This window comes from Nannospalax galili, unplaced genomic scaffold (assembly GCF_000622305.1).
Source record: "Nannospalax galili isolate Female #2095 unplaced genomic scaffold, S.galili_v1.0 scaffold667, whole genome shotgun sequence".
NCBI lineage: Eukaryota > Metazoa > Chordata > Mammalia > Rodentia > Spalacidae > Nannospalax > Nannospalax galili.
Window position 1 is genome coordinate 3562107 of NW_008358387.1, and position 9798 is coordinate 3571904.

General features: G+C 38.0%; 1 protein-coding gene across 2 annotated transcripts in view; it reads right to left on the reverse strand.

The window, feature by feature from the left end:
- The window catches only part of Gabrb2 (gamma-aminobutyric acid type A receptor beta2 subunit), a 246594-nt gene that overhangs the window by 232811 nt on the left and 3985 nt on the right, over positions 1-9798 (reverse strand). The gene's annotated exons all lie outside the window — the stretch shown is intronic.

Below are 9798 nucleotides of genomic sequence, written 5' to 3' on the forward strand. Positions count from 1 at the left end.
GTGCACTCATGTCATGCAATGCCCACAGAGGTTGGAATAGGGCATTGGATTCTGCTGAAACTGGGGTTATGCGTGGTCATTAGCCACCATGTGGGTGCTAGGAATTGAACCTGGGTCCTCTGCAAAAGCAGTTAGTGCTCTTAACTGCTGAAATGATCTATCTCTCCAGTCCCCCAGTGTACAAGCTTTATTCAACATTTCTAAATAAAGAATGATGAATTCTTTCACTGTATGTACAAATAAAATGTGTGTATATTCTAAATGTAATTAAAAATGCAAGACACAGAACTGGAAAATATTCATTTACTCATCCTTACCCATAGGAAGTGCCAAGTGCCTTTACTCTTACTCATTGTGAAGATGCTTAAGAGTCTTCATGTCATAGCATATGTCCAACCACTTTTCATGTCTGCTCTGCACAGCTATCCATGTGTTATGTAATGAAGCTACTCTTGTCGTGCGTGAACAAGCCTGTCTACTTAGTGGTTGGTCATTTTAGAAGCTACATAATCTCTCTTTAGCTTTCAGATTTGTAAAAATTAGATGTAAGAAGTCACATAGAACAAGGGAATTTTGTGAGTATATGAGTTGATAAAGTATGCAGTACATCTTTGATCTGCAGCGTTTTTTGTTGATTTACAATTACCTTCTATTGTCTGTAGACCACTGCAGTGTGAGCTCTGTCGTGTTCATTACAACTGCTACGTTCTCAGTATACATGCATCTTGCTGTTGCAAAGTCTTTCATCACAATTAGAGACTAGATAGTTGTTTCCCACTTCCTCTGATGTTGAAAATATTCACTACAAACCAGTGCTTCTAAAAGTGTGACCCCCCCTATGACCGCATCTGCATTACCTGAGAGCTTTCAACTATATGGAGCCTGCTTCACACATACTAAACCAGGTTCCAGGCACAGGCTCAGAGAACATGCATGCTAACAGCAGTGCGGTAGTGTCAGACTGGTTTCTTGCACAGAAAATTTAAGTGCCACTGGAAAGGTGTAATCCTCAGAATTTTTTTCTTTTTTATAAGATTTATTTTAGGTTTTTATTTATATGCAGGCACACGAGTTTATGTATCTATCCTGTGTGTGTGTGTGTGTTTGTGTGCGTGCATGTGTGTGTGCGTGTGTGTGTGTGCCTGTGGAGGTTAGAAGCCAGAAGAAGGCTTCAGATCCCCTGGAGCTGGAGTTTCATGTAGTTGTAAGTCACCTGACATGGGTGCTGAGAACTGAACTCAGGTCCTCTGGAAGAGCATCAGGTTCCATTAACCACTGAACGATCTCTCCAACCCCAATCTTCAGGCTTTTATTTTGACTTATTTATTCACATTCCTGTCTCACCATCTGAAATGTTCTTGACTCCATTTCCCCCTCATTTCCTCTCTCTGCACCAAAGATGAATATGAGACAACCCTATGTAAATCTATCTCAGTATCTTCCATATAACATAATCAATTACAGTGACAGTTTAGTCAACATTTGATTATTATTTCCCAGTAGGCTGACAGATGATAAATCCAGTACATATTAGTTAAGTATTTGGAGAAAGTTGGGCCTGGGCTCAGCACCAGGACGACTTGCAAGTCTGTCCACCACACCCAACCCCTGAGGTTTCTTTGGCCTTGCTCCCTCATCCCTTTCCTGAGATATACATAGACCCACCTTTAAAATTCATTAATGCACTTCTTGCTATTGTGTTAGGAGAGAATTTATTTCATCTTCAATTGCCCAAGAATTACTTCTCAGTAATTTTTTTGGCAGTAAAATGGGCAATAGGTGCCAAATTATAGAGCAAGGAAATAGAACCTGGCAATAGAAATGGCCAGTGAACTTAAATGGAATGTTTGCCAGCAAAAGCCAATAGGCTAAATAAACTTCTGTATTTCTCCATATAAATCCTTACAACCCATCATCTCCTTGTATAAAACACAAAAAATATATATTTGAAAAACAAAATGAATGAGTGAGTGGAAGTAAAATACAATTGTTGTTTTTACATCTTTAAAACTCATAGGCATCTAATTTCTTCTTCCTTAATGATCTGTTTCAATGTATGTTTATGTCATCCAAAAATTTGAGAAAAAAAATGGGAAAATTTGGTAATATCACAGCTTTGTAGACATGAGTCAAGCTAATATACAACACTTTAATTCAGACTTCCAACTATGTGTTATTTGAATTCAGTTACCTATTTGTATATTTTGCATATCATTATTAATGATGCATAAATCACAGTGTGTTCCTTTACTTTGCATTTAGATAATCAATAGCTGTTTTGTAGCTAATAATCTATAAAAAGGTACAGCACACTCCTTTACCTTGAAAACAATAAGCAATGTATAAAAAAGTAATGATCCATATGCTTATATGTTTGCATGGATTACAAGATCATAGGAATATGTATTCTTATGGTTAAAACTGTAAAAATGCTCCTAGACCATGAAATTAAAATGTACAGCATAATAGCTACTAAACAACTCCAAGCACTGTGGAAAAATATGAACAAAAACAAAACTATATGTAATATAAGCAAATTAAAAGTTTTAATGAATTTAATGAGGATGTGGATGTTTATAAGTAATTTTAAATTGCTTTGGTATGATATACCTTGGAACATAGATGAACACGGCTACTGAGCAAAATTCATTGCTCAATACGAACAGCTTCTCCCTATTTGCTTGAAGACAAAAGCACACTATCCTACACGGGAACGGTTCTAAATGAGGACAAGGTTCAGGATGCATTTGGCAATTATTAGAGGCATGTTTGGTTTTTATAATTTAATGGTTTTAACTAGCATCTAGTAGGGTCTAATGACTGGTGCCATTAAACACCTCACAAGGCACATGGCAGCCCTCCACAACAGAGTAAGTGGTTCCAGTGTCTGTCATCAGCACCAAAGTTAAAACACCTTGAATGAATTCAAAACAAGACATTGTCCTTCCTAAAGTTAATCCTTCCCATTCCAAAGTATTTTCTCTGGCTTATATTGTTGTAGGAAATCTGTGACCACGCAATCATTGGTGAGGGTGAATTAAGATATATATGATGTTTATTTCTAAAATATGAAATTAAAGATAGGTCCCTTGCCTGTTTTTCCTTACAATGTAAGCAACCATCATATCTTTAATTCATGCCCCAGTCAAGTAGAATCCTTTGTTATTGTTCAATTAAAGAAAGAACAGAACATGTGCTGGGAGAGTTAGCCAAGATCAGCAGATGTTGAAACCGGGGCTATGGAATGGAATGAGAGCCAGGGCTGGTTCGTGAACATAAGGAAGCAGAGGTTTGCAGGTCACTGGAAGCTTGTACATGTGAACTGATGGCAATGGCAGCATTGAGCACACAAGCTGTGCCAACTCAGACAAGGACCCAGATTGGAGTGAGAGAAATGGGTGGCAGGCTTGCTGTAGACTGGGAACTACTGAAGACTGATTACTACTTATGATCTCTAGATAGGCTGACTAGACTCCAATGGATGAATTTGCACCAAAGGCTACCTGGGCACAAATGCTTGACTGGATAAGAACATGTATGGCAGAATACAGGAGGTCTGGTGAGGGGTTGGGGGGGCATGGATGGGGAAGGGAGTCTAAATTTGATTAAGAACTGTTGTATGAAATGTACAAGAGTTCAATAAAATTTTAAAATAAAATAAAATAAAAACACACGAAAAATCCTCTAAACATTCAGTCCTTATAATGAACTGCATTTATATCATCTGGCACACAGAAAGAACAGAAAAAAGGAAGGAAGAACCATTATTTGAATAATGTTTGTAGGAAAAATTAATCTAAAGGTAAAGATATTCATTCTTAATAGAAAAAGTTGAATTGAAAGTGAGGTCTTGATAATAAGGGGTATGGGGGCATAGATGGCGGAGGGGGGTCTAAATTTAATTGAGAACTGTTCCATGAAATGTACAAAAGCTTGATAAAAATTAAAAACTGGGTTGGGCGCGGTGGCACACACCTTTAATCCCAGCACTCTGGAGGCAGAGGCAGGCAGATCTCTGTGAGTTCTAGGCCAGCCTGGTCTCCATAGTGAATCCAGGACAGCTGGGGCTACAGGGAGACCCTGTCTTGAAAAGATCAAAAATAAAAAATTAAAAAATGTTTGTTTTTATATATATAAACAAAGAAGAAAAGGAAGAGTTTGGTCTTTCATGAAGAGCTCACCCACAGCTAACATCAGGAAGACAGTTTAAAGCTTTTGAGAATAAAGTTAGCAACATTGGTGAAAATTATTTATCATAAATTAGTGGCCTTGATCATCACCTGACAGATACTGCTGAAGAAAGCACTAAAACAATTGTTAGTCATGTTAATAAGTGACACTTATCCACAAAAGAAACTCATCCATGAAAGAAACGCAACTCAATCAGCTTCCTCAAATGCTCAATATCATACATAAATTTTCCTTCAGTCACTTGGTTGAAGTTCTGTACAATAGACGTAACATAAAATATAAGTTCTCAAGGGCAGAGGCCATATCTTACATTTAATATACTCTGAATAAAACTACTTCACTGAAAGAATCACTTGCAAAAATTGAGGTGTTTTAAAAATAGGGAAAGGAGCAACAGTAACAACTCATGAATGACCACTTCATTTAATCTATACAGTATTCCTGCCACAAAATACGCAAGAATAAAAAACAGAGTTACAAACAAATCCAGATCCTCCTGGAGTGGAAATGTGCAATGTAAACCAGATGCTAAGACTGAGAGATGTGGGCGTGATCATTTGCTGTCTGTGTGACCTTGAAAACGTCACTGTGCATTCCTGCACTTTAGGTTTCTCTTTTTATAAACAAGCTGATTTTAATTATCTCAGTTTTGAAGATTTGATTGGGATAACGAGAACTAACACAATGTCTGCATAAGGACTCAATAAGTAGTAGCTATAATTATTTTATTATTCTAATGTGATGGTGATTGTTGAGCCCTGCACAAGTGAAAGAAAAAAGGAGGAGGAAGAGGAGGAGGAGGAAGAGGAAGAGAAAGAAGACAGAGATGGGGAAGAAGATGAGGAGGAGGAGGAGGAAAATGAGGAAGAGGAACAGAGAGAGGAAGAAGCCAGATAAGAAGAGGAGGAAGAGGAGAAAGCAGTAGGAAGGAAGAAGAATGGAGAGGAAAGGGGGAGGGGAGGTGAAGGATGAAGAAGAGGAGGAAATAAGGAGAGGAAAAGATGAGGATGATGAGGAAGGGGGAGAGCAGAAAACGGGAGGAGAAAAAGGGCAGGTAGAAGCAGAACAAAAGGAGGAAGGGGGAACACTTTGTCAACACTGAATCTAAGAGCTTCTGAGTAAAATCTGTTTAGAATTACCTTGACCACTGAGTGTCCACACATCTTTCATCACTGTTCCTGTTTTCCTAGGGTCCTCCCTTTCCCATTCTCCACAAGAACAAGCTTCACTTCCTGTGTCATTAGAAAGTGTCTCACAGAGAGCATGCAGGTCTTAAGGCAAGAAAGCCTTCAGCTTCCTGTCTTGCTACTGCGCCCCACATCCCCTTCTGAATCTTCCACTCCCTTCCCCCGAAGGGTATTTCTCCTCCAAAGTACATCTGGTTACTTTTAGCCCTTCCCTCTGCCCACCTCCATTCATATCCAAACTTTTCAAAGATGTAGTTGTCCTCCAACCACAGACACCTCTTCTTGCTACGCTTTGCCAATGTGTCCCTGTTTCTTTAATGGGGAGACAAGTCTCACGACTTTAAACTGATTTTTGGGAAAACTGACCCAGCTGACCACTTATTTCTCTTTCAAACTGTCCTTAATTTCCTTTGCAGTTTTGCACCACTTGAATTACAGTGCTCATCAGATCTCCATTTATAGCTCTGTTCTCATTTCCCCTTTTTAATTGTATTCCTTCATACTTTTGTAAGTACCACCTATACATGGACCATGTTCAAGTCTGTCTCTAGTCACTTCTTAGCTGAAGGTTTCTATTTGGTCATTAATTACTGATTATCTCCACTTGGAAGGTCCATGCATATGGAAAATGTATCATTCTCACAGTGAGCTCAGTGTTAGCTGATGCCTCATCCTGCCAGCCTCCATACCTTCCTTATATTACTTACATCAATAAATGACATTATCAGAAAGTAGGGATTTACTTAAATTCTGCCACTGCTAATCTGAAATATTTCAATTTTATATCCCTTATATATATATTTGTACTTTATCCTAGATTTTCAGTGAGTTTTTATGTTGTCTCAAAACCTTAGACTTTGTTCCATTTCAGTTCACCTGCCACACTTCAGAACCATCATCTACATGTCTGACTGACTCTTTTTTTTCATGAGTCCTCCCTCTCTTTGGAAAAAACATCAAACTTTTGAGTAAGGCGTGCGCATGTGCATACGCACACACACACTGTCTATACAACATGTTCATTGCCCATGACTACACTATCAAGTCTACCTCATTCCTAGGGCCACTCCAGCTTTTTAAATCTACTTCAGTTTTTTTTTATCTGCTTTGAACATCTATACACAGATTTCCAACCATCTTTTGGACCAGGTTAAATTCTATGAAATACATCATTATTCTATATTTTAAAAATATTCTGTATATTTCCTCTTTCAAAGCCCATACAACTCAACATTGGAAATCCTTCTCCACTCTTGTTTTAAATGATGCATGCCTTCAAGTTGAGCTCTTGTTCTCCCCAAATATATTATAGGGTGTAGTGTAATAATAAATTACTGCTATGACAATGGATTCTTCACTCAGTACTGTGGAATTCACAAAAAAAGAAACAATATTTGTCTTGACATAATTTGTCAGCAGGATAAAAGAAGGCTGACGAATTATGTATCAGATAAGCCAACCGACATACCAAATACCAAATGGGCATTGAAATTGATGCGACAAAGAAGTGATCAGAGACAGAGACTACTGGGCTGGCTGCTCAGCAAAGGTTTGAAGGAAAAGGTAAGATTTAAGCTAAGCAAAAGAATAGAAATTATTTTAGGCAGCGTGTAAGAATAAGGCACATCCAGACAGAGGTTACATGAGGTCAGAGGACAGATTGGTCTTCTTTGATGTGCTGTCCATCAGGCTCACATATGCCTGGTTTGTAGTGACTGCAACATAACTATTTTTTTCAATGGAATTTTAAGCTGTGCAGCTGGTGATGTGAGGAACATCTGGGTTTTTTTTTTTTAAGCAGTAGTTTTCTCCATTTGCCTTTCCTTAAAAAGGTAATTTTGTGAATGTGTTTACTAGAACTCTTTCCTGAAAAGTGAAACATTGCTTCACTTGGTTGGCAAATGTGCCATTTCAAAGTGAAGAATCTGCTTCAAATGAAAAGGAAAAAAAAAAAAAAAAGCTATTTTGGTCCATAATTCTCAGAGCCAAATTTGAATCGTAAAATGTACTTTTCATCAAAGAATCTTAACAAAAAGATTCCTGCCAATTTAACCAAAGACATCTAAAAATACTTCATTCAAAGCTGAGCTTCCTGTTCAGCGGCATTCTGAATAAGATCACCTTCTCCAAAGACCTTCCACTGAGTGATGGTCATCTGAGTCAGGAACCTTCTTTGATACTGTCACCAACCTCCTTAGAATCCAGTTATACCCCATATAGAATTTGGGGGTTTCCTCACACTTCTCTCAATTTCAACATTTTCCTACAACTTTTATGTACCCAACAAAATTATCATAATGAACATGTGACTAAAGACACTTTCAACTTTGAGATGGAAATCAATTGACTATGTCCCTTTTCCTTTCAACCATGAGGAAATTGAGACCTAATAATGTACATGACCAACTTAAGAAAACATAGGCAATAGCGGGAATGGACGTTGGGTGTCTTGAATGCCTGGTATTCCGTCTTCATTAATTTAAGATCATAGAACATCAACATATCCGCTTAACTTGTCTTAATAAGGCTTGTATTTTACTTGAGGTAGGTAAAACAGGAGAATCACTGTCATTTAACAGGTAAAGACATTATCTCACTTTGGCTATGAATTTCCTCTGTGTGACTTAGAAGTCTAGCTGGCATGTAAGACCCTTGATGCAGCTCAGAATCTTTCTGTCATTTTCATGTGTAAGGAAAATTTCATCACCATGGACATTTATTTCTTTACCAGATGGGTCAGTGCTCTAGAGACCACCATTCTCCAAAGAAATATTCACTATGATAAAAGTTACAATTACTAGAGATTGTAGTTCACAAGAAATTTGTGTATTAATCAACTTTGAGCTCTCACACAAATAATCAATCAACAGTTCTTGAACTAATTATAACCAAATATCCTAACTGTTTTAGGCCTGTATACAGGTACAATATATCATAAACATCTTTTATTGAGAGACCAATGAGAACCTAACTCATCTGTTGCTTCAAAGCAAATGCTGATCTTTAAAAGCAAGGTAATAGCAATGTATATTATGGAAATATTCTTTGGAGGGTTAGTTTTAGGTCACCAAGACTGGTAGCTAAAATAAGTGTAAATTTTTCAACAGTTGGAAATGTGGCTGAACAAATCCATCAGTGTTAACATAAGGCTAAGAAAGGAGTCTGGCTTGGTACTTCTCACACTTAGTTCAAATCATTAATGCCACAGTGCTGCCCCATTTACAAGCTGACATTTATTTTTTTCACTTTCAACATCCCATGACTTTTCAGCAACAGTAAATAGCTCTAAGTGATGACACTCTGCCTCAGCTGGATCTATATTTTGAGTAGCAGCTCTTGGCATCATGTCCACCTCTGATATCTCTCTAAATTGTTGCATGCGGGAGAAATAAGTGAACAGAATTCATGAACAAAAAACAAGAACTGTACCACGCTACACCATGTTAGAATATATTATGCCTAAGTTCCATGTTGGAACAGTGCAGACATGAAACTAGTCTCTTAGAAAGGAGACATTCTGTATCCATAAGGAGGAATCTCCTACCGTGTGTTTTTAATCAGTCAATGTTTGATTTATTATTCTGGTTTTTTTTTTTTTTTTTTTTTTTGGTCTTTTTGAGACAGGGTCTCTCTGTAGCCCCTGCTGGCCTGGAACCCACTATGTAGACCAGGCTGGCCCTGAACTCACAGAAATCTGCCTGTCTCTGCCTCCCGAGTGCTGGGATTAAAGGCGTGCGCCACCACACCTGGCTTATTCTTCTGTTTTTATCTCATACAATAAATATGTTCCCAATAATTAGAATACAAGAATATTCCTGTTATTAAAACACTACTGAGTTATTTTATGTAAAATTGTGAGAATCTTGTGATTCCTTCAAATTCTCACTTATTTTCATACACAGGGATTGTGATGGGTATGTGATTTCCCTCTTTGAATTCTGGGAATATGGAATCTTGTGTGACATTGAGAACCTGGCCAAATCCTGGTATTTCAGACCTCTTGAGTTAATTAGTGTGTCCTAAATTTCATGTCCTGATGACTGGCTTAGAAGTGTTTGCCTAAGAGCTTACACACTACATCTTGCTCTTTAATTATTCATCCACTTTCAAGACAGGAGGATGTCTTCGAACAACTGAAATAGGCTGTGTGCTATCATGAATGAAATAAATTCTGGAACATTATACTAAGGTTGAGCCTATCTAGAGGGACTTACCAAAAAGGGAAAAACCTTTAAAACAGAGAAGACAATTCACTGGAAAAATGCCCCTGAGTAATTCGGGGAATCTGGGACGCTTGTCTTTTACATGCATGTCCGCACTATTCCAACATGGGCAGCAGGGGGCGCTCCTGCATGAAGCAAACCCCCCAAAAGTGCTTCACTGGTGGGGAACAAGGTCTCTCTCTCTCTCTCTCTCTCTC